Here is a 12408-nt window from a genome sequence, read left to right on the forward strand (position 1 = left end):
CACATAAAATTACTGATTAAACTTTTGGAACAAGTAGCTGGGATCATTTGGAGCTAAGAGTAGCCAAGGCAGAGACTCCTGTTATGCAGAGCAGCAATTGTGAGCACTTATATCAGGTCTATTTATTGTTCAGCTTAGTTTATGGTCTTTATTCTGGCAGAATTAATAATAATCCTTCAGAATCACAGAGCACCTTTCTTAGGAGAATATAAAGTATTCTCTCCTACCTTCTCTAATTCATTTTGCAACATCCCCTTAAGGCAGGAAGGGTCAGGTATTCAGACAGGAAACCAGACCAGACGCTAAATGGCTTTCCAGGGGACATATGGCTGCCACAGACAGAGCCAAAACACGAACATGAGTCCCTTGACATCAACACCTGTGTTGATGCTATCAGAATGGTGGTTCTCAAAGGATGATCTGTGAAGGCTTTCAGCTTATCCCCAGGTTGGGGGCTATGCACTTAAAGTCAGCTGCCATGCCTAAACCATTTCCCCTCACTGTCACTATGGATTCTACACAGTGAGCATCTGGAATGTGACAATAGCTATACAATTACTGCTGGTGTGAAGGCTCCCATCTTTAGAAAATATAAAAGTTAAAAAATTAAAAAATACCGAGTCCTTTCCCTGAATGTCTCTTTTTAGGCTACTATTGTACTGTTCTATTTCACTCCTTTTCTTTTTTCTTTCTTACCCCAATCCACCAAATCAAATACAGGACTAAAACATGCAGGCTGCAATGCTGGCATGTCTTCAAACCCATAATTTAAATATATGTTCAACATTTTAATGTGGAATAGGAGACACTGATTTTCTATGAGTTAAAAATTTCTAGAGAAACAGATACACTTGGTAATTTACTTCAACTGACTGACATGGGTTTAGTTCTTGTTCTCTGGTTTTATTTTTGCAGTAATTTTCAGATGACTTCTTAAGAAACATATTGAAGGACTTGAAATTTAGGCAGTAAAATAAATTACTTGTCCCCAGTAAGCAGCACCACACCCATGCATTATTCAGTTTCAGAATTTAGCTGACTATAACTGCTGAATTCAAAGACCCATGATCTTTCATATGTGGGCTTCAAAAGTACTAAAAACCAAAATGAAACAAAACAAAACAAAAAACAGAGATTGGTCACTGTATGTGAGAAACAGGTTCTAATTTTCTACTGGAGGGCACAGTCCACTTTGGAGAGAGGAGAGTGGGACCAGTTTTCATCTCACTGTTTATATAAAGAGGCCTGTGTAGCACCTTGAAATCACTGGCACCATTATTTCCAATTTTTCCCACAAATCTCTACATCTGCAGCCCTAACCTTCTCAGAGCTCTGTGCTCACTTCTAATTTCTTGATTGAGAAAACTTTGTGGAAGCCACTTTTGTACCTCAAACTCTGTACGTTCAAATCCATTTGATATTCCTCCTCCAAAGTCTGACTGCCAATGACGTCAGGAGACTCAAAAATATTTCTTTCATTGAAACTTTCATCTACATTTCTACTGTCACTAATCTTCATTTGTTTACTCATTCATTCAGTAGTTCACTCATGAGACCCTAAGCACTGTTTCAGGCACTGTGACTACCAGAGAACCTCAGGATATCGCCTAATGAACAATGGTAGCTATAACCCAAAACATAATCATTCCAAGCTGCACCCTCTCCTCTGACATCTCCTCTGACAACTACAATAATCCTTTACAGCCTCCTTTTATTCTGCCTCAAACTTTCTATCCTCTTCTTCCTCTTACTTTATCCTATTTCTCTATAGCTGGACACCTTTTCATAAAGCTCTCTTCTCAAAAACAGTCCGTGAATGTCCACAGCCAGCGAAGCAGCCCACATTCTGGCCCTTGGCAATTCTGGCAGTGTGTTGTAGAGAACAGAGTGCCTAGAGAGCCAGGGTTCAACACTGGGCCCGACCACTGGCATGAGGGTGACAGAGTCATAGCCTAGCCCTGTGCTTCAGGTGCCTGTCTTGTCAAACGAGAAGACCAGGCTAAAAATATATCCACTTCTAAAGTCTAAATTCTGAGCCTTTATGCTTCAGTCAACATAGGCATGCTCCAGCTAAGAAACAGTTTGCTTTTCCCATGCTGGTCCTGTTCCTCTGCCTCAGTGTCATGACTCTAGAATATCCTTCTTCTCTCTGTTTCTCTCCCATCAAAGAACCAAGTACATCCTTTATGATTTTGTTCAAATATCACCTTTCAATCTTCTATTAAGTGAGATCTTTCTTCAAACTCTCCTATGACTTTGTACGTAAAACTTTTTTATATCATGTACCTATACTCAAAGTGACTTTAAAATTCACACACTGAAGTCAGATATAAAGAAATATAATTTAATAACAAGCCTCAATTTCTCTGAAGAGCAGTAGAAAAATATGCATTCTAGGTAACATAGTCCATGTTTGCATAAATCTCACTCTTGCAGGTTCACAAGGTCTACTTTGCTTTCTTGGATATCCCACACCCCTACATCTTCCCCTTTTCCCCAGGTAGCTTCTAGGCAATGAGAGATTCCTAGAAAACTTAACTAGGAGGCTCCTGCCACACATACAGTCCTCAACTCCTCACTGGTTCCACTGAACCATGGCATTTCATTTGATCATTTGGGGAAAGTCTCTTTGCCTTGTACATCTCCTGGTGCTTCCCTATCCTAGATGCACCTGCTGCGGATGCCCACAGTGCCCTCCACTGCTCCTGACCCACCCTACCTATCTGACCTCTTCCTTGACATTAGGTCTCTGGTTCTCCTTTCTAGGCTAGGGAATTTCTGCATCTCCCATGCCATACACAGGCTGCAGGGAAGCAGAGTTGGGAGGGACCCCGTCACAAGTCCTCTATAAACCGAACACACACACACACACACACACACACACACACACCCCTACACATGAACCATCATTTCCACTCTACTAGAGTCACTTGATGTTACTGTGATATAAGAGGTGCAGCAACAAAAATTAAAGACATTAAAATTATATTGATTATTATTTTAGAACATGACTCCACTCATTCTGCTTTATGCTTTACTTATTGGAGACTATGCTTTAATGCCCCTACTAGAAGAAACCTGTGTTCAAACTGTGGTTTACTCTTCTCTGTATCCTACTTTACAATTAAGCCATAGAAATTTGCAAATCTTATGCCATGTTTTTATATCAATTTATTCAAAGTTGATTTCTCTTTTTCTTTCCTTAAAAAAAAAAAAGAAAGCAGGCATACAGAACAGACAGGTTTCAGGAAATTGAGTTAAACTCTATGTTTTATAGCTAGGAATTATGAATATTTATCGTAGAAGCCAAATTTGAAAATTAGGAGAAAGTTACATACGATTGAATGAATTACAGTGTTTATATGTTATGGAGGAATTTAAATGCTAATATAATCATAAATCATATTTACAGAATATCCTATCCAGGCCTTAGAAAATTGATCAATTAAGATCTGCATGCAAGTTGCATAAAAAATGTGCTACATTGCTTTAAACAAAACAGCTCTTATTGTCTTGTGAACAAGCAGTGCGGTGATGGCGGTCCACAGAGGACACACTAGCCCAACGCTAGAGTCTAGGGGCCAGGCTCCCTTTCTTCTCGTGTCAGCGACCTTGCAACGTCCTCCTAGTTGCATGAGGGATTCTGCACTTCCAGGATCTTCTCCTTATCCCAGACAAGGGAAGGATAAAGGATCCTTCCCCTAGAGAATTTTTGCCCTTTTGTTCAGGTAAAAATATTCTTACTAGAGACTTCTACCTACATATCATTAGCTAAAAACATTGTACAAATGCTGTCCACCTCCATAACAAGAAGAGTCAGGGACAGAGAATACTTCTTTAATTTTATTGCCTTTGCAGTCAAGAGACACAAGGAGAAACGTAGTTTGTGAAGCAGCAGCCTGTTTTTTTGTACAGGTCAGAATACACCTGAAATTAGGTGCTCAGCGTTGAGCACCATCTTTAACAAGAAACAGATGACAGAACAGCTGTTGCTGAAAACAGAAATATTAAACCTGAAGAAAAGGTGACTGTATAAAATAGCAATGCCTGTCTATGCGAAGGGCTATTATAAGAAGATTTGTTTTGTGTTGTTCACAAAGGCAGATGCAGAATCAATGGGTGGGTCTTATCGAGGAGTATTTCCTACTTTATCTTAGAGCAATTTATTTTCAATAAAAATAAACCTAATCAAATTCAATTAAGACAAATGTAGTTGGTTATTATGACAGAGGAGTATCAGGGAGCCTGAGGGTCAGCAGGCACGACAGGACTTCCAAGCCCTCCGGGAGCACACCTGTTCCGTCTCTCGCCTCCCTCCTCGCTTCCTCTGTCTTCGGTTCCTCCTCCTCTTTCCTCTCCCTCTCTCTCTCCACATACCAGTTCTCTGTTAAACTCGTCTCTTTTGCTCATGGTCCCCCTCAAACATTCCAAAGGATGAATTCCTACAGTTTAAAAAGCTGGTGTCTGGGCTCAACTCCAAATTTCTGAGAGGAACCTATCTCGGCGGACCAGCAGAAATCATCTATCAGATGCAATCAAGGAATATAAGCATACGCGAACATAGGGGTATTCTTGTTTAAACTGGAACAAGGCAAATTCTCTAACAGGGCCTGAAGACAAAAATAACGTGGGTATATCGAGTAAATATTCTAGTGTCTACCCTCTGCCTTTCATCTTACTCTGTCATATGAGTCTCTCTGAAAGACAGTTCTGTTTTATATCATGTATGCACAACTTTCAATGACTAGACTGTATGTAGAATACTGCCTAGCACTCAAGGGCCTTCACCGTGGGGTCCCAATGTACTACTCTAATTTGATTTTTTGCTACCCCCTCTCTTGCTCCAGCCAAACAGAGCTATTCTATTTTCTCCCTTACACTCTGGCTGACCACACATGATGATTTGCCTAGTTCAGTCTGTTGCTTAGGTGTAATTTTTAATAATAGCACTTTAATGGTGCTTCCTTTACTCTCCAATATGTCCCAGTTTAGATGACAAAGTGGCTGTCCCTCTACCTAGAGGCCCATCCCCTTATCAGCATTAAAATCTCAAAGCTGAACTACTATTCAACATCCAGAAAAAATGCCAACTTACCTTCACATAAAGCCTTCTCTGACCTGATAAGGCCAAAATAATGTTTCCTTCCTCTTAACTCCTTGCTTCCCTTCTTTACTATCCATGACATTTCCTATATTTTATCATCATTGAAACTTATGATTGTCCCAGTGTTCACTTGGAGGACCCATATTAATAATACATGATTACTTTGCTTCGGTTAGGAGGCAAAACCAAAGAATGTGTTTGGCTAACCTCAGTGCCCCTTGCAAGTGCTAGGAAAACAAAATTGTGTGGATGAGTGAAATCAACTAAGAGTCTTACTTTAACATTAAGTCAGTGGCTGCTGTAGGAAACTGAAACAAAATCTTTTTTCTTTCTTTCTTGGTTGCCTTCACTGTGGAGTCCCCATTAGCTTGGGAGAATGGTTGACGTATTAGCTGGTACAACAGAGGGGGCTGGGCTGCGTGCAGAGGCAGTTCTGGGGGCAGGTCTTCCCCTCAGCCACCTCAGATCTCTTGCACTTATTGGCAACCCCTGGAGCCTGATTATGAAGTCATAGGGTAGGGGCTCTCAGGGCAGATAGTTCTGGACTCAAGCCCCAGTTCTGTCACCTCTAGCTCTATGAGGAAGACAAATTACTCGTTCTTTGGAAACCTTGGTTTTCTTACCCTTAAAATAGAGTGTGACTGAAGATCTCACAGAATAATTTTGAGGACTGAAAGAGATAATTTGTGTAATCTGCTCTGCACAGTATGATCTTACATATTTGTATCATCTTATGGTTCAAATTCTATGAAACGTACCCCAGGAGCTGTTGGAATTACTGCCAGGTTTTCAGAAAACTACAGAAACACCAAGCATTTCTGAAAGTGGAGTAAATGTCTCACATGCATAAGGACCATTACAATTAAAAACACTAGAATAAAGTAGGAAATAATCTAAAACCACAGTGAATTTTCTTTATCAGTAGATAGTTAATAGCATTAATTGTGTAAGATGACTGACCATGGGATTTTAGGTGTCAGTAGACTCTGTATTTGAACAGGGTGGTAGTTCCCACATTTACCAGAAGGGTTTTCCAATTTCTAATGGACCCCTTTCAAAGGGGAACTTCCCATTCTGCCGGGTCTCTGCGACCAGTCGTTCTCCTCAACATACATGCCTGGCTCCACTGGCTTGAGCCAGGCTTCGTAACTGAGTCCAGACTGGCGCCCATGCCCAAGAGCCCTGTGACCTCATGTTGCATATGAGGGCGGGGACTACGTGCCTGGGAATTGTGAGACAGAACCTAAAAGTGTAGTCAGGCAAAGAGCCTCTAGCAAGGGCCAAATCAAATTCCCAGACGCTTATGCAAATGTCTTGTCACTTAAAAGTTGCTGGGCAGGAGGGAAAATTCAGATAGGAACTCAAGCAGATGCAGAGAGACAAAACGTTCAATGTAGAAGGTACACCCCGCCTTGTGGGTGGAGTGATTCCAGTCCCAAGAAGCCACAGCTAGCTACCTCAACCACTTCATGGAGGCCAGAGTGCCTGAAATCTAAATTGGCCAGTGAATACAGTCCCTCTATTACAGTCCAACCATGCCATTTTCTCACATAAATGTGTTATATCTTCTACTTGAGTATGTTCAAAAGTAAAGTTTGGCTCCAGTGTATATCCCATGTAATATCTAGGAAGCGTGTCTTGCACATATTGATATTGAGATATCTCAGGGTCTACATGAGATATCTGCTAATTAGCACCATTCATCGTTGGAAGAGGCTGCCTTCTCTGATGGTAGTTTTAATAAAACATCCGATAGTGAGGCCTTACAAGAATTAGACTTGAAGGCATCCCAAATTGCTTCCAAACCCAAGAATCAATAATTCTGCATTATGAGGTTCACATCTGTAATTCTGTGACAATGAAAATTGGACTCTGAGTGACTTTATGGAAAGTATTTTTGAAAAGAGAATTCAATCAATATTCTCTTTGATGAAAAGCATTTTTTAAATTTCCTGTAGATTTTAAACATTGGATAACTGCAAATCTTCATTAGGATATAATTATATCATCATCTTTTCCTAGTCGCTGGTATGTGCCAGGGTGCCATAATTATACAAGTAACTATGAAAAGAAAATGTGTCCCTCCAAAATCAAATTTATTTTATTCCTTTTAGTAAAAATGCCTTGGCAAACCTATTAAAATTATTATAGATATAGAGAAGCTCTACTTTGGGGGAAAGATACTAAAATAGAGTAAAGAGAAAATCATGATAGATGGAAATATTACATAATAATACTCCACACGTGAAAATGCCTATTCTCACTTCCGTAGAAATAATAGAAGAATGCACTAAAGTCTGCTCACCATCCATAGAGGTTCATGTGTTTAAAGATGTTTTATGTACTTTGCCTTTTTATTGTACCTCTGACTTTGGTTAGTTTATGGCTCTGTTTCAAGTTTACTTTTATGGAGATTAATGCAATTTATACAGTATATTTTATTTTATGATATACTTAACAATAAGTGGCTAGTAATTAAGACTGTATGAGATCGAGGAAAAATGCCCAGGAACTAAATACCTTTTAAAAATATGTGTTCTTTGAGTTTAACAGCATTTGACCTATTTAAATAGCATTTGACCTATTTAAATAGCTTAATTAAATTAAAGTTAATAGAGTTTAATTAAACTTATAGTCAAAGAAAAAATATTTTTTCTTAAAAAGAAAGTTGCTTTAGGGTCACAGACATTTTTCCTTGATTCTTGGTGAAGAAACAGCTTTTGGTAATTGGGAGTTTTCAGAATTAGAATATAGTAAAAAGCTCACAAATGAAGTACATTGTGTGAGACCTAGAGAGTATTTCATTTCCACAGGTAAAATCTCTTACAGAAAAACCTACGGTGGGCAGGCAGAAACTGTTAACATGTCAGGCTAACCAAAATTTTATCACATTCCACATTTAAACATGTAGCAAAAATGACTGAAGCTAAGCAGAGATGGAGAATAGCCTCTCTAGCCAACCTCATGCGTAGGGTCCTCAAAAATGCTAGTTCCTAAGTGAGACAGAGGAGGGCTTGTTTAGGGCTTTTTCATTTGTTTCTCATCCGTGTTGTGCAATGATGGACTTAGTTCTTGAGTTGGACAGAAGCCTGCTTCTAAAAGGCAGGGTCAGGAGAAGAGTTGATGAGATGGCAGGAAACTTGCAGAGCTGCATCAGCCAGCCAGACCTGATGGTGCCATGTGGCCTCTGCCAGGGCTAATCTTAACAGCATCACATACACAGCCAGACTCGCTTTTTGTTAACTCGTATTGACATGTTTTTTTCCAGACGTATGGATTGGCACATGGGTCAAATACCCAGTCTCATAATAAATCAAATTCCAATCCTCTGAAAAAAGTGAAATTCTATATATCTAAAGCAACAATGTAAAATTAAATTTTAAATGCAATTTCATTTAAAGGTAAATGAAATTTACCTTAAAGGTAAAATGCAGATTTTTTTTAAGTTGCAGAATAGAAGAATAAGGACTATTTAACTCCAAACTGAAATCTTCTTTTTTCTTGGCTTAGAAGAAATGAAACTGGGGTTATGCTAATCTACATTGTCATGTCCATGAAAACACTAAAGTAATGACTTAAAGCCAAAATAATTAACCCTACTTTTGATTTTGATTTGTGTATAAATGCATCTCAAATTTTCTTTTGTAATCTATTAGTACAGCAAATGTTGTGTAGCACTTGGCACAATGCAGTTGCTGAATAATAAATGAGAGAATTAATTAATGAAAATATAAATTTCAGATGTCTTCAGTCATGTGCTTAACTAAAATCCCAATTAAAACCAAAAGCCTTTTTTGGATTATCTGTGAATATTATAATAGAACAATTCTCTCATTTCTTAAAAGAAAAAGGAACTGACTTCTTTTTCATCAATGTTATCATTATTCTTAAATTTTAAAACAGATCTTTAAAAGAATCCCTTCAATTACCTTAAAAGAAAAGATACATTTTCAAATGTGACTTTCTGGTGACATGGGTTTTGATATTATTCTTTGGTTTGTATACCTTTTCTGTAAAATGAATGATGATTATTTTATAGTCTACATCACTATGAGCAGCAAGTGGAGTATAAAAAAAAGTGAAGAAATACAATTCTGGCTGTACTTATGATTACCTATGTGAATTTTGGCAAGTCATTTAGCCTATTTAGGCTTTAGTTTCCTCATCTGTGAAGAAGAATTTCATTCAAGAGCTGTTGTGAGGACAAAGGAGATATGAATACATTATAAGACACCATGTCTATGTAAGGCAGTTCTGTAACATTTATGAGAATCACATTTTGCAAATTAGACCAGTTAGAGATTAGAACATATCTAGGGAGAGTGGTGAATGATAAAGAATACTGGACTTGGTATCAAGATGTATATTCAAGTTCCAACAGCTCTTCCTTTGTGACCAAGGCCCTTAACCACTCTGAACCTCAGTTTCCTCATCTACAAAGTGGGGGTAATAATACCTCACAGTGCTGTTGTGGCCTAATATATAGAAAAAATTAAGGAGGAACAGACAGGACTCTTTTCTGTGAGGGAAGAGGCTGGTCAGCCTTCTCCATTCCATGGAGACAAAGGGTAAGGCTGCACCCGGTGGCTCCCATCTCCAAGCATGAAGAACCCAGAGACTCTGATGAAGATAAAGTTCAGGCAGGTCACAGCTACTTGGCTTTGTTTTTAAACTCGAGGGGCTCACCCACTCACTCTCAAAGCCTCCATCTTGTTTTTCTAATGCCAGGTCTAATTTCTTCAAGGAAGAGCCACGACCACAGTCAGGTGGCCGGCAGAGATCTTAGAGGTCCTTTGAGAGTGGGTAATGTTTGCTCTTTCGTATCAATCTTCCTGCTTTCCAAGTGCAGTCCTGCAACTTTCATACAGGTCAAGTCCTTGAGCAAGTATTTGGTTTCTTTGAACCTTGATTTTCACACATTATAAAAGAGGAATTACATCTATTCAGCAGAGTTTGCAAAGATTGAGAGGATTAAACACCTGTAATGTGGTAAATTTTACATAAACATTGGCTCGTTTTTGGTTTAGGTCCTTCATTTTATGGACAGAGAAAATAATAACACTAAATGTGAGCAATGCCTGGTATACCTTGCCTTTTGAACTTATTTACCCATGTGTTTCCTTATCTAATCCTTTTTTGCCCCATGGAATGGTCCTTATTATTAGCACCATTTTGTACAGCAGGACACTGAAGCACAAGCAGATGATATAACCAAGATCCTTTCCAGAACTCTACTGCAGATCTCTGGACCCCCAGAACAATGCACTTTCTGTTGGCTCATGCTAGCCCTCTGCAGAAGTATTAATAATAGGTAACATACTACTGGCTACTGGGCACTGGCACGTGTTATCTAATTTAAGTCTCATGACAACTTTTCAATGAAGATAATATTAGAGTTCCCATTTCAAAAGAGTTCAAGTAACATGTACAGGGCCACTGGGTTATTAAGTAGTAGAGCCAACCAGTTTAAATCCAATGTTTCATGTTTTATCATGACCCTAAACTTCAGTCTACAGACAGAAAGCTATGCAGGAGCACAGTGTTCAAAAAAGAATGTCATCATCCAACAAGTGATGCTCAGCCTGTCTTTATCTAGCATTATGAGAGATGTGGCAGGACACGGAATAACACCAAGACCACCATATACAATCTATTGTGCCAGGCACTTTCCTGTTATCTTCACAACCTCAAAAGGTAAATGTTTTTACCACCCTTGAAACTGAGACTAAGAGAAATCATTTTTTACTTAAAATTACAAAGCTCATGGCAGAGCTAAGATTTGACCCCAGGTGTGAGAGCAAAACTCTTGACCTTTCCATGACACCGACACTGTAGGCTTTTAGAGCATAGGGGATGGGTTACACATCATCTCTGCTCGTACTCATGCTCACCAATGAGCAAACTGAGTCTGTAGAAGCTCACGTTTTTCCTTGCAGTTAGAATTTATGATAAAGGCTAACTTGTTGAACTCTCAGCCCAGTGATCCTTCTACCTCATTATTCAGTAGAAACGTGAACTCTGTCCCAGGGAGCTCATACCTAATGTGGAGAAACACAATTAGAGAGCAACACAAACTAACATGTGGTAGAGGCTGCATCCCATGCAGAAGGGTCACATTTTCTAGAAGCATACGGAAGCTGAGTCAGTGGGGACAAGAGAGGTAAGCGGGAGAGGGCACCGAGAAGCACAGCAAGGAAGCCCCTGAAAGTGCAAATTCCCAGACCAGGAACAGAAAGTCTGACATGAGTAGCCTATTTTGTTGACCAGCTCTGATTCTGAAACGTGCTAAAATTCACTACTTCAGGAAATAGGAAACTTGCAGATATGTTGAAAAGAGCAGTAAAAAATAAGATGGGGTGTGGAGAAGAAGAGCAGATTAAGCAGCATGTTGTAAAATAGGCAAAAAAATTCCTGTTTGGTATCAGGCGGGGAAGCGCTGAGGCAGGCGAGTGAAGATGAATGAGAGCTCTCTGCAGCATGGCTTGAGCAGGCGAGAACACAGGATGAGGAACGAGCAGCAGAAAGGTCTGGACAAGGCAAAGGCATGCATTTGAGAAGCATTTTGAACAGGAAACCCATGGGACCGGGAGTATAGGATGAATGGTATGGGCACCTGCACGGAGAAGTCAGGTCTGGCTCTGAAGGGCACGCCTACGCAGACCTAAAAGCTAATAAATACTACTTCAGCTGCACATGCTGACAGAGTTAAAAATTCTTCATGAAACATATAGTCATAAAAGACATAAAGTGCTCCTTTCAGCAACTCCTATGTGAGAAAGGAGGCCCACCTCACATTCCTCAAGACGTCCTGAAAAGAACCCTTTTAAAGACACAAATTAGAAAATGTTTTTCTGATACCTGAACGCACCCAACCAGGGAGGCCCTCAGTTTGGCTCAGAAAAGGTCTATTGGTTAACTCTTCTTCTGCAGTTTGCTTTATGCCTCTTCATTTTTGCCCTAAGACTGAACAGTGAAAAACTAATGCTGCATATTCAGAAAACTATTTTCCAATAATCTTAAAATGCTCAACCAGCATTTCTATTGAGTCCTTTTTGAAGCTGGAGGGTAGATGAGGTGCTACAATTGGCTATCGAGGGGTTCTAGTCTGGAACGGGTAACCATGCCAAAACAAGAGGACAAAAATCATCAAGATAAGAGTACAACTCAGATTATTTCATTTAAACCAGATAAACCTCAAATACCTGTGAGAACTTTCCAGTTGTTGTTTTTTTTTCCCAACTAAAGGATCCAGGTATTTGAAGTTTTTCCACTAACACTTGAAAATTTGTAGTGCTATACCACAG

This window comes from Manis javanica, chromosome 10, assembly GCF_040802235.1.
Source record: "Manis javanica isolate MJ-LG chromosome 10, MJ_LKY, whole genome shotgun sequence".
NCBI classification, from domain to species: domain Eukaryota; kingdom Metazoa; phylum Chordata; class Mammalia; order Pholidota; family Manidae; genus Manis; species Manis javanica.